Here is a 14384-nt window from a genome sequence, read left to right as displayed (position 1 = left end):
TTGGTGTGCAATCGAAACATGAAACATGACGTGTAATTCGAATTTCGGGACGCAATTCCTTTAAGTGGGGGAGAGGTAACAATCGTCTTAGAAATGTAGTAAATAAAATCCACAAATTTTATCTAAGTTCTTGACGTGCTTTAGACTTAAGATATATGCTCACCTAAAGGTCAATTCAATCTTAAATCTTAAATTATAAGACGAGTTTATGATCTATTATGACAAAATACTAGATTTCGAGTCGTAAACGATCGTATTTAAGGAAGTTCTAGTCCAAAAATGTTCACAAATAGTCCCTACATTTATTAGGTTCATTTAATATTGGAAACCTATAAATAGAAGATCTTAGAGAGAGAAACTCATTCTTCCATCTCCTTCATCTCACCTCTCTCTCTCTCTAAAACACACTTGCAGCCACCATTTTCACACACAAAATTCATCTCTTGATTTTGGGTTATTAAACCAAAATTGTTTGTACTTTTAGCTTTCTTGTGATAATCAAAACATATTTCTAGCACCAAATTTTAGGTAACAACAACAAATTTTGAGTTTTTGATCAAAATAAAAGTGTACTTTTTCAAGTTTATGTTCTTGATGATTTGGTCCAATTTTGATATGAAAAACGTGTTAATAGTTAATGGGTTTGTGTCTAAATGTGTTTAGTAACCTTTTTGTGAACAAATTTGAGACATAACATGCTTTAATCTACAAAACCCATTTTTGAAAATAAGGGAAAACTTGTTCTTGATGTGCCACACCTTAATCATGTTATAGATGGTCTTGAAATCGTTAAAAGTGTTAATGGTTAGTGTTATTATGTATATATGTACTAGTTTGATGTTCTAACAAGTTCCCGAGTCGATCTAGATCTTAGTATGTTGATTGAACTCTTGGTTTCAGCCGTGGGGGAGCTTAAAATGATCTCCCTAGGACGATCTTGAGCCCAAGATCGTCCTGGGCAGCCCTTGATTCTTGGTTCTTGCTCGTTCGTTCTTGTGTGATGTTGTGATGTGTTGGTACGTTTATTGGGTAACCGATCCTTTGGATTGGTTTAGCTCAAACACTTGATCATGAAACGATCTTGTGACTTGTTCATGTCTTCAAATGAAACGATCTTGAGTTCATAAGTAACTAAAACGATCTTGAACAAGGTAACTTGAAACGATCTTAAGCTAGACAACTAAGACGAGCTTGAGTATGGTCTAAAGCAACGTTCATGAATCGATCTAAAGCAAAGTACATTGACACCAAGACATGTTCTATCTAAATTGCTAAGAACAAGTTCTATGAACAATTAAATCGAGTTTATAAGGTTAAAAGATCAATAATAAAGGCATAAACAACTCAATATTACGATAAATACTTATGTGTGAGTTCAAAGTCGTTCATTTCGAGTCTAGTTCATGTAAAACACTTTGGAGTCAAAACGTTCAAAGATCTTTAAAGGACCAAATCATCACAAAAACTAATACATGTATTCATCTATGCTCAATAACTTGTGATTAGGTTGACGTCAAGACATACTTGGATTCAATAGATATATCTTACTTATATCTGTGCTCATACTCTGTGCTTATAAACTACGCTTGTAGCAGATCACGGTGAGTCTTCGTAGCCCCTTTTTCATTACTTACATTTTGGGGTGAAAGGAATACTACATATGCTTTTATACATGTCGTAACTGCTTTTACTACTCTATGGCTATTTGACTACTTGTTACATATCAACCGGTCCTGTTAAGGATTGTGTGTGCTCGTTTATACATATCAGCCGGTCCTGTTAAGGATTGTGTGTGCTCGTTTATACATATCAGCCGGTCCTGTTAAGGATTGTGTTTACTTGTTTATACATATCAGCCGGTCCTGTTAAGGATTGTGTGTGCTCGTTTATACATATCAGCTGGTCCTGTTAAGGATTGTGTGTGCTCGCTTATACATATCAGCCGGTCCTGTTAAGGATTGTGTGTGCTCGCTTATACATATCAGCCGGTCCTATTAAGGATTGTGTGTGCTCGCTTATACATATCAGCCGGTCCTGTTGAGGATTGTGTGTGCTCGCTTATACATATTAGCCGGTCCTTTGAGGATTGTGTGTGCTCGCTTACTTATGTACAATTTGGTCACTAGCTACTACATACTACTTTATACTCGTATTCTATTGACGGCATAAAACGCTTTTATACAACTTGTTTACATACTCAAACTTACGAACTCACCAACCTTTGTGTTGACATGTTTGAGTATTCCTTTCAGGTAATCAAGCTAATCGTGGCTAGGATTGGTAGCGTGGGACTTTTAGCAGACTGCAGGCTTGGTCTTGAAGTTTGCATGCTCTTGTTATGCTTGTAGGCAATATGCCTAACCGTTTCCCCTGTGTGGGAACTTATCGTATTTTTGATTGCATGTTTGGTTGGAATATATGTGTGGTGACCTATCTTGCTATTTGAACTATGTAATCGACTATTTATGCTTAATTTATGCACTCATTTAGTATTCTTATGTAACATCCATGTGCGCGTGTGCTATATCTTACATCCCGAGTTTTCCGCCGCTGTCGGGGTGTTACAAAAGTGTTACAAAACAAAACGAAACTGGAAGTACCGAGTGTTTAAGAGGACAAATATATTGGTAATCATCTTGGATCACTGTTCTTAATTAATAATAAGAGAATGATTTCTCATGTGGGCTTATGTAACATGCTAAGCTGATCTAATCAATACAGTACTTTAGCTCTTGTAACCATGTTATTTGTTTATGTTTGTGTGTGTGTATGTGTGTTATGTGTCTCGTAAATTGTGTGTATGTTTATTTATATTCGTATTGTTTAAATAAAGAGTTCCTATTGCACAAGAAACAGAGTCAGAATAGAATCTAGTTTCCAAGAGGACTCAACTACGTTCTTATGGAACAGCGAGTAAACAAGTAGGGTAGTTAAGCGATAATGAAAGGATCAAAAGCTAAAAGAAAGTTGTTTAATTAACAAAGATATAGGTTTAAGGAAAAGAACACAGAGTTTTTGATTTCAATAAACAGATATTTGGTTATTGAAAATTTCTTAAAAAGAAGATTTACTTAAGAATGAACATAGAGATGTTCATAGTTATGAATTTTATCTTTGAAAGAAATGTTTTTATTCTTAGAAAGAAGATTTTCATAAGAATGAACACAAAGATGTTCATAGTTTTGGATTTGATCTTTAGAAGGATAATTCTCAAACTGTGCAGAGTTGGTTTGATCCTTGAAAAGATCGGTTTTTAATCAAAAAGATTTGATACTGAGATATTAAATGATTTTGACTTAATCTGAAAGTGCTTAACGGTGAATTATAGACCTTAAAGTGACCTAGGTTAATAATAGATTGTTAAGCAGATTCATTTAATTTATCTTGCTGAATTATTCATTTCTTCAAATTGTATGTTATTACTTTTAGAAGATATGATGATTGTTTGCTGAGATGTGCAGGACAGCAAACAGATATTTGATTTTGTAGGTTGTCAAGCAAATTCTCAGCATGGAAGCAAGATAGACGAATACACAGGGATGTATAGGTCATATTACTTTTAACAAAGATAAATACTAGTATGATGAGGCAATCATAGAGGTATTTATAATTGTTACATAATTTTACAAAGATAAATACTAGTATGATGAGGCAATCATAGAAGTATACATATGGTATTTGTTTTACATTGCAAAAGTAAGTGATTAAGTTTAGTTATGGGATTTTACTAGGTTAAAATCAAGTGACTAGAAACGAAATCAATATAGATTTGCAAGGAAGACCTCAGGATAGGTTATCCATAGATTTAAAGGAAGACCTCAGGGTAGGTTATCCTTAGATATAAGTGAAAGACCTCAGGGTAGGTTATTTATAGTTATAATTGGAAGACCTCAGGGTAGGTTATTCATAGATTTAAGTGAAAGACCTCAGGGTAGGTTATTCATTATTACCTTAGAATAATAAGACAATGCTCTTAAGATTCTAAAGCTCTGATAAGTATCAATGGAACAATAAGACAGAGTTCTTAAGGTTCGATACTTTATAATTATTTTGTAGTTCTTAGACTAAGATAAGGTCATATGGGACTTATGACTTATAATAGTAAAAGAAGAACAAAATCTGGAGAAGAAATGAAAAATGTAGTTCTAGATTAAATCATTGCTGATATTGTAATGAAATAATAAAGAAGAACATTTGTATTTTTATCTCTGTATGGTATTTTTCAGCTTGATTGTACAGGTATTAGCTTGTGCAGGTATTAGCACAAAGAAGCATAGTATTTTTGTTTTAGAGACAAAGAATTGTTGTGAAACAGGAAGTTCCATGTTCCTGAAGTTTGAGCTTCAAATCTCAAAGTTTCTGGTTTTCATGATAGTCAACTAGTATAGGATTGATTGTTGGAAATTCAACTCCTCTATCACATGCCGGTTATGCAAGGCGAGCAGAGACTCAGAATATGCTTAATACGGAGGGATTTATCGTTGAGGGGGAGGACTACAACAAGCTTTGGTGGATTAGTTGATTGTTATCATGATACAGAAAGTTTGAAGTTTGCTGTTTAAATCTGAAGTTTCAGGATATCAAGTTTTGGGTATGGCAATTAATTTGTTGTCTCAAATTTTTTTTTATTTTTCAGTGTATTTGCTGAGAATTCAATCCAAAGGAAGGAATTTTGAGCAAAAGACTGAAGATCGATAAGCAAAGCTAAGATCATTAGGTTATTAAAGGGATCATTGCTCTGACAAGGTTAATGCCAGACTTGCTCTGATACAGTTATTAACAAGATGATTATAGTAATGTTTATAATATTGTTAGTTGAAAGATTATTTAGGTCATAGAGTTATGAAATTATTTTCATAAGAATACGAAGTTATAATCAATATGTTAAAGTGTATGAAATTTATATAATGTAAAGATATGTTATAAGAATTTCTACATTTAATAATGTATATTTTGCTCTGATAATATGAAATTTGTATGATATAAAGGGATTTTATATCATAAGAGTTTCTATTGCTCTGATAATTAATTATAGTTATGTATTGAGAGGGAGTACATAAGAATGATTAATTATTCAAAACAACATCAGAGTTATGTATCCCAGTCATAAATTGAGGGGGGTACATAAGAATGATGGTAGTTATGTTGATTGATCATAGTTATACTCCTAGTCATAAAATTAAGGGGGAGTGTAAGAATGAAGAATCAATTTTATAACTATGAATATGTTGTGAAATTGTATGAATACGTTTGTCAATTTTACAAGTGGTAAATTAATTGCAAGTGGTACAGTAAGGGAAAGCTCGTTTCGAGATTGTTTAAGAAAGATTGATCGTGGAAAAGTTAAAGAATTTTTGTGTAAGTTTTTTAACTTTTCAGGTTTAAGACGAAGATCAGGGAATAGATGAATATTCGATGGCTACAACCTCGTAATTGGTCTATTGGGCTAAGTTTGATTACGACTTCGTAATTGGTGGGCCGGGTTGACCCAGACCCATTCGGGTCAAGTGGGTATATAAATGATGTGCGAAATCTAGCTTTAAAATTTATAAACACGATTTACCGAAAGACTGACTACTACACACTCACAGACAGTGTACTTGATCGTATGCAGTATAGTAAAAATTGGTAAGCCGAGATCGTTCACAAGGACTTTTGTAAGCAATCTTCAAAATTAAGTGATTCAAGTAAATAAGGGTTTTGTGGCCGAGTTGCCACGTTGCAAGTAGTTAGTAAAATGAGTCAATAATCCCTCAGGATTAATCGAAAGAAGAGTTTGTTGTATGAAACAATAATTTAAAGGTCACCCATCTTGATTTCGCTCGACAACATGTTAAGATTGCACATTTGATGAAGTTCAAATTCAATTTAGTTGATTAAATAACAGAGACTCAAATTGATCGCCAACCCCGTACCCGTCAAGTTAATAACTTCATTTGACTCTCTTGTTTAAACTAGTTCCATTATTAAGACCGGTACCCCGAGACGCCTTTTTATAATTTCTCTAATTCAACAATGGTTTTGGTTATTTTAGATAACAATTGTGTCTATTGATTGTACCCAACCATTAACTCATTAACTCTTATTAATTATTGACTACCTTCTACCGTACCCGTCATAGAACCAATCGCTCCTAACTAAGCAATCAAAATACCTCCTACACAACCTAGTTACCACTAAGATTATGCAAAAACTATCCGCAATCAATAATTAAATGACAAAAAATTAATAAATTAAGATCATGACACAACGTTAAATTAAATTAACTTGAATTATAAAAATAGTGCAATCTTTATATATTGTCTCATTCCATCAAGATGGATGAAAAGGCGACTAGCCACTCATATTAAAATACGAATATCCGATCATATAAAGAGAATTCATTGTTACCGAATGATGATAAATGAAAACAATGAACGAAATAAATCCAATCGTAATCTTGATCTTCAAAGGTGGAAGAACTGATGAAAAGTCTCCTTTTAGATCCTCAAAAACGGCTGGAAAAGATGGAATAGGGTTTTGGAATGTTTTTGCAAGCTATTTATACTTTCCCTAAAACAATTACAAAAATTCGTCCTGCACTATGGCACAGTGTACACACTGCGGCGAAGTGCAACTGTTGACTGCTTTGACTTTGACCTTCATTGACCGGATGGTTGCTGAACTCTTGTGGTACTGCGGCGCAATGTAAATGGTTGTGGTGCAGTCTAATTCTCGTCCATATGACTGTTGCGCAGTCAAGTCACTGTGGCACAGTATCTCTTAACAATTCCACCGTGGCTCAGTTTGTAAACTGTGGTACAGTTGAGTGTTGTACCACTCAAAAACTTCATGTTCATGCCTTTTAAATCTTCCGTAAGCTCTCATATCACTTCAAAACGTCGTTTTCTTCAGAATCATGCTCAAGTACCTGTTAACACCTGAAACACTAACAAATACTATAAACGTACCAAATATACACGAAAATGACTCATAAACCTTACTTAAACAACTAACTAATCCGTGGAAAATGGGTATAAAATACGACATATCAAATCCCCCCACACTTAAGCTTTGCTTGTCCTCAAGCAACTCCAAGCTGAAAACAGATTAAACCTTTGCACATCATGGAACCACATTTCAGTAATAAAAAAGAAGCTCAACCACAAAATGGAATAAATGGTTAGGCAATTTTAATCTTAAATGAAAACCGGAATGTTTGACCATATTCGACTGATACACAAGCCTTAATAACACGACTAAGCACAAATGAAACGAATAAGTGATATCTCGCCTATCCTACTCCAACTAACTTACTCTTGGGGTTGAATATATGAATAATCACTCAATAGCCAAGTCGTGATGCATAATCTTTTAACCATAGGCTTGTACAAGGTTCGCTCCTACATCGCCAAGGCGCTCGCGCCCTATAACGTCTATCAGAAGAGGACTTTAAAGGGTTGTAACATGAGGTTAAACAGGGTACTTAAGCAAGGTAAGGAAATATGGGTAAACAAATAGTGTTAACAAAGAACTAACACAACATTAAACAAAGTTTTCACATATAGTCTAGTCCAAACAAACCCATGTCATTAGTTGCCAACGGTCCAAATCCCAAGAAGTTCTCCCGACTCTACCCCCAATAGAATGATAAATACTGAAACCATTGTGGTGTATACCCGTAGAATAACTCTTTCCTCCTAACTACCCATGTTGGCTTAAACGAACGTGCCAACTAAGAAAATTAAATCATAGGATATAGTATTTCAGAATCCTTTATCCGTTGGTAATAAAGATGTACTAACTAAACTCAAATGATTTGACAAAAAGTGAGACATACCAACTGACAGCCCAAGCTCTTTTTCATTTTTTTTTCTTTTTCTGTGTTTCAATTCTTTTATTCTTTTATATATATATATATATATTTTTTTTGAGCTACTTTTACTCTGACTAATTGGTATTCTCTTACATAGCGAAGAAACAGTGACAAATCATTTATTACAATGCTAAGATGAACAATTCAGACTTTATCCAAAACCATGACGAAATCAAACTATCCCCATAAGATGAGAATATCCCAACCCGACATAATAAGACAAAACCCAAACCATCCACTAGCATAGGCAACCAATGACCCACCAGGACAGGTGTATATTTGGGTGTATATTTGGGTGGATTTAATACAAAGAACAGGCTAATGACAACAGGTTTTCTATTGTTTCTTGCACTAAAAGTAAGTGCAACATACGGGTTTTCAACGGGTGGTTCACTAACTAGTGTAGTTAGCTATTAAGCAAATTACAAAACATGCACATAACAAATTTTAACAGAACAAGGGGTGAATAAACAAAGAAAAAAGGTTTTAATCCTAATTTGCCTCTTCATCATATAGAAAAATAACGGAACGATCAACAAGGACAAGTTCTAGAATCAATGCAATCACCGGCATACTCATAGCAAATGAAACAATTCGGAAATGGAAAATCAACCTCAAACTTGTACATCATAGTTCAAAGCTCTAAAAGAGACCCTTACTTCCGGATAAATCCAAAAGCCTAAGAGAGGGACAAATTTACAAGGCTAATAGTTCCAAAACCGTACACCTATCATATCTAGCAATGAATCAATAATCTCACAATTTTGGTGTTTTGGTGCTATAAGCATGCTAGCAATGTTATTAATCCAAAAGGGATTGCCATGTTAATCAGTCAAAACAAATTGCACAAATTAAAATTTTGTACCAAGGGTGTAGTTACATTGCTCATTTATATCTATAATTAAGTGACAAAAGCAATTAACTACAAGGACAAGCATGCAAAAGTTCAAAAATCCTCTAAAAATACCCGACTTTTTCCTATTTACTACCCCCCACACTTGAGTTGGACAATGTCCTCAATGTCCAATGAACTAAGGCAAATTATGGGAAATAGGGGAAAGTAAACAAAAAGCAAAATTAATAACAAGACAAACTTGCTGGGTATGACAGGTGTCCCATGCTTGAATGAAGCCAAAAGAAAAATGAGCGCTGCAGCATATGCATATGACTATCACTTGCTATCAAGCATGAACAAACACATTAAAGCCAACATATGAAATAATAAAGCATGCAAACATCCAAATCATACTTGTTAAAACTAAAATGGAAATAAAATACGACACACGGGTTGCCTCCCGAGAAGCGCTTAATTTATTAACGAGTCTTTAGCTAGACTTGATCCCCAAAGAATTACCATGGTGGGGTTTCTGATGCCCCCACACTTAGAGTGTTGGGCGGTCTACCCTTAAACGGTGAAAAACAATTACCTTTCACCTTTTCAAAGATTCAATCATTCACATCATCTACACAAAAGTCTGGTGGCCTACACGAGTAGGGTGAAAAATTTGTAAACTTAACTTTTATCATTACCCATTCCTTCAAATCCACATTTTCAAAATCTTTACTCACATGATCTATCATATCTATTTTTATAACCGAGTTTTCTACCCATTGCCGTTTATTATAAACAATATTGGGTTACCGGAAGTATAAAAACGACTCTCTTGAGAGATAATTAAGCACTTATCAATGAGGAAAGTAGCCGATGCTCCCTCTAGCTTCCTCTTTTTGCTCACCAGTTGAAAACATGCTTCTGTCTGTAATTCATCCATTTTGGTGTGTTCAAGCTCAATCGTCTTTGTTGGACTGGTTACTACCTCCTCATCCAAGTCGATTATGCCTTTATCCTCTAAATCCTGCAAGATATAGTTAGCAACATTAGTATCATCATAAGAAATGTCACATACCTTACCATGAAATAAGGAACAAATCTCCAATTCAACAACTTCAATCATTGGCTCATTGCTAATAAGTGGTAGTTCATTTGGTTCCAAATGAGTGAATTGATAATCATCTTCTTTAGAGTCAACTCCAATGTGTAACATCCGTGATTTTGACCCGTTGACTAATTATGTAATTTGACTAATGACTTTAATGCATGATACGATTACGTGACTTTTATGATTTATGGCTAGAAATATACTTGTCGGGTTGATCAATTGACGTATTATTGGAATCAACACAAGACGACTTGTGAATTAACTACTTAAGAGTATGGGTCAACCCATGAATATGATCCATGACCCATGACCCACTAACTTGATCCAACCCCATCTCCACCCAATCTTCATCCACACATCCATTCATTTTCCCTTATCCAATCTCTCTCTCTAAAGTGAAAGCAAGAACAACTCTTACACTCACTCCCTCTCTCTAGGTTTTCATCTTCATTTATTGTTGGTTCGAGCTAAATTAATACAAGAATCATCATCATTATCTTTTATCCCCATCATATCTCAAGTTTGGGTGATTTGGTGCAAGGAACTCATCCTTTTGGGTCAAATTCGGATTTGACTCTTGGAAGGATAATTGGTAAGTCAAATTCATCTTAAAGCCACCCTTATATGTGTACAAATGTAATTTTAAGTTAAACCCATGAGCCTTGGTCGAATTCGAGTCCGAAAATGCATTAAATCGAGTTAGGGTTATGCTAGGGTTTTGGGTTGGGTTGGAATGATTTTGAAGTGATTTTGATGTTATAGGTCAAAATTGTGGTGTGGGTTAAGTGTAAGTAGGTGTAATAATGTTTAAGTATGCTTCAAAACAAGTTTCAAGCCTTTCCTAGCCGAATTGAAGGTCAAAATATGGGTTTTGGGTGTGTTTTTGTTAGAAATCCAAAAAATAGTGATAAATTGTAATTTAAGTTAGTGGACTCACTTGTTGTTAAGTCATAGATTAATAATCACTAAGGTTGAGGGACTAGATGTGATAAGTTGCATATGTATAGGGATAGACTATAAATACCCTATAACCTTAGAGATTATTAAGCTTTTCCCCATATTTTCCATTCATTCCTGTATCTTTAAACACACTTAATTCCAATCATTCCTCTCTCTCTCTCTCTAGAAACATACACTAAAACACCAAGAACACACAAACACCAAATCTGCCATTGAATATGTGAATTCGGTGCTGAAATCGTGTTATTACATGTGATATCAGAGAAAAACATCATTTTGATATCGATCCATTACTGAATTCGATCACAGATTCATCAAAATTTCAAAAACAAAACCGTTTTTCTTCACGTCATTTTTTCTTCATTTTTTGCCTATCAAATCTCATAAAATCATAGTTTTTTGTGTACCAATAGATTCGTGATAGTTTAAAACACATTCCTGTCAAATTTCAAGTTCCAATTTGATCTAAATCTCTAGTTCGAATTTTAGCTTTTTTGGCGCGATTTTTGGGTTTCGAATCTGTTGTGTTTTGTGTTGAATTTTGTTCGTAGATTTGTAGTTGAGGTGAAAACGAGAATTTTGCAAGTTATTTCAAGTTCTAACTCCAAGTAATTCAGAAGATATTGAAGTTTTAAGAAGTCGTTGATGGAGTTTATGAAAATGACTTGTTTCATGATGAAGAAGATGCACCAGACGATCCTCACTAGGACGATCTTCCCAAGATCATCTTAGTGTTTGATACTTCATACTTTTATTCTTGTGCTTTGTGGCTTGAAGGACGATCCTCACAAAATTGTTCTGGCAAGTGTTGTTGTGTTGAGAAGTGTTGGTTGTGGCTAACTAATCCTTACGGATTGGTTTGGTCAATTCAAAGTATTTTTACTTTGAAAATTTTAAGACAGAAAGCTAAGACGATCTTGCCAAGATCGTCTCAGCTCCCTAATACTAAGATGATCTTCATCAAGATCGTCTCAGTATTCTTCTGAAAGTTGGTGTGTTTGGTTGATCATTCGAAGTTGTTGTGATTGGGAATCACACACTTCTTGGGTAACTGATCTTCTAGATTGGTTTTGCTCAATTACATTCCTTCCAAATCATACTAACACTCTGATCATTTTTCTTCAAAATACTTAGAATTTTTTGTTTTTTTTTTCAAAACTCAAGAAACTAAGACGATCTTCATCCAAGACCGTCTCATTTCCAAAGGTTCAAAACGATCCTCTCCAAGATCGTTTCATTTCCATTTTTTCATTTCTCAAAATTTCAAATCATTTTTCTTTAATTCACTTCAATTTCCATTTCTCATAAACCCTAAATCATACCTCAATTTCAATTTCATTTCATACTTAGCCAAATTCAACTCAATTTCTCCAAGACGATTATTTTCAAAATCATCTCACTTCTTTCTTCATTCTAGGACGATCTTGCCTAGGACGATCTTCAAATCAAGATCGTTTCATTTTCCTGATTTTCTTCAATTCTTATTTCATTTCAAGTTTCAAATCAAATCTCTTTCAAATGGCTTCTCGTTAAGCATTGGCATTGGGTTCAGATACAAGACCTTCAGTTCTCTACCGTGGTTCCTATGGACTATGGAAGAAAAGATTTATGGACTATGTGGAATGTTAACCAAATGGTCACCTGCTTAAAGATTCCATCCTTAATGGACTTGCAGTTCATCGCCATCCCACTACCAGTGCAATACTCACTCTTGATCTTTTGAATGCTGAACAAAAACATAGAACAACTGCAGATAACAGAGCTAGATCATGCTTATACAAAGCACTACCAGATGAAATCTATGGCTCTGTTGATTCTTATGATACAACCAAGGAAATATGGGATGAGGTGGCAAGACAAATGGAAGGATCTGACGTGACTTCAACAATAAGATTGACAAATGTGTTGACTGAGTTTGACAACTTCAACAAATTGCCAAATGATTCTCTAGAGGCTGTCTACTGTAGGTTCTGCAATGTCATAAATGAACTTAGGAAAAACAATGTCAAGAAATCAGAGATTGAGTTAAACATCAAATTCATCAAAGCTCTTGGTCCAGAATGGGAAGATTTTGGAACACAGATTAAGCAACATCAAAATCTGACCAAGTTCACCATCCATAATCTTCATGAATCTTTCAAACTCAATGAACATCAAGTTCTAAACAAAGCTTCATCAAGCAAAATGCTAGAAGTTGTATCTGCTGTTCCTTTGGCTTTGATTGTTGAAAAGAAGGTTTCTGAAGCTCTTAAGAGGCAAATGGTAGTTGTTTCTTCATCTGATAAGGAAGGAGATGATTTGATGGCTTCAAGAGATGGTGTTTCAGATGAACTATATCAAGCTCTTGTTGCAGTAACAAAGCATTTCAAGAAGAAATTTTACAAAGCAAGGCCAACAAACAACAATCTCCGTACTTCCTCCACAAGTGCATTTCCCAAGAAAGATCACTATCATCCTAAGAGTTATGGGCAAGGTGAAGCAAGTGGATCAAAACATGGTGAGAAGAAGGAAGCTAATGAGAAACAAGTGGTTGAGAAGGGTAAAGCATCAGACAAAAAGTGCTACAATTGTGGAATACCAGGTCATTTTGCTATTGATTGCAAGCAACCTCGGAAGCGGAACTATGAGTACTACAAGCAGAAGATGTTGTTAGCCAAACAAGTGAAAGCCGGTCATACATTGCTTGCTGAAGATGACAAATGGCTATTGCTCTCCGATGATGAAGATGAAGATCTCTCTGCTAATGTTTGCTTTATGGCGAGGTTGGCCAAGGACAAGGTTTTTGAAGCAGAAAGCACTGATGATGAGTACCCGGATGATGAGGTAAATCCTCGACTCTACTTTTTCATCAATTAAGGATAAAGAGTCATGTAGTTTAGCTTTGTCAAAATTAACAACTCATATTAAGTTTTTAGCCAACAATAACAAAAAGTTGCAAAATAGTATTTCATTGTCTAAAAGTGAATTTTCAAAACTTATTGAAGAACATTCAAAATTACTTTTTGAACATGATGCTATTAAACAAGACTTTCAATCATATAAAGACCAAGTGTTGGTTAAAGAATGTGAGTTGAATGCCTCTCCTAATTCTAAGTTATTGAACAAATGTCATAATCTTGAAAAGATCATTCATGATCTTGAAAAAGCCAATCAAGATCTTGAAATTCAAAAGACCAATGAATGGCTTCGGGCAAATGCTAGACAAATGGATGTTGATATTCTTAATAAAAAGCTCCAAGAAGCTAAACCAAACAGTGTTGAACTCGAAAGAAAGATTTCCGACTTAAATCACACTTGTTTTCTAAAAGGCATTGAGATTGAAAATCTTGAAAAACAAGTTGAGGAATTAAAAAAGAATATACTTTTTTATCAAGAGAAGTTATATAAAGTTGAACAAAACCCTATCTTGGATTTCACTGCCTATTTTAACAAGTCAAAAATTGACAAAACGGATCTTCTTCTCGGGTTGGGATTTGAGAATATCACTCCATTACAAAAAGCCAAAGAGGAAATTGAACCTTTGTATGATGAAAAATTTCTTCGACTTGGTATCGTACAACAATTTATTCGTCCATTGGATAACGAATTTGAGATTGATGAAGTTGAGAAAATACCTAAAGATGAATTTT

Source organism: Erigeron canadensis, chromosome 7 (assembly GCF_010389155.1).
Source record: "Erigeron canadensis isolate Cc75 chromosome 7, C_canadensis_v1, whole genome shotgun sequence".
NCBI classification, from domain to species: domain Eukaryota; kingdom Viridiplantae; phylum Streptophyta; class Magnoliopsida; order Asterales; family Asteraceae; genus Erigeron; species Erigeron canadensis.
Note: the sequence above shows the minus strand (reverse complement) of the source record.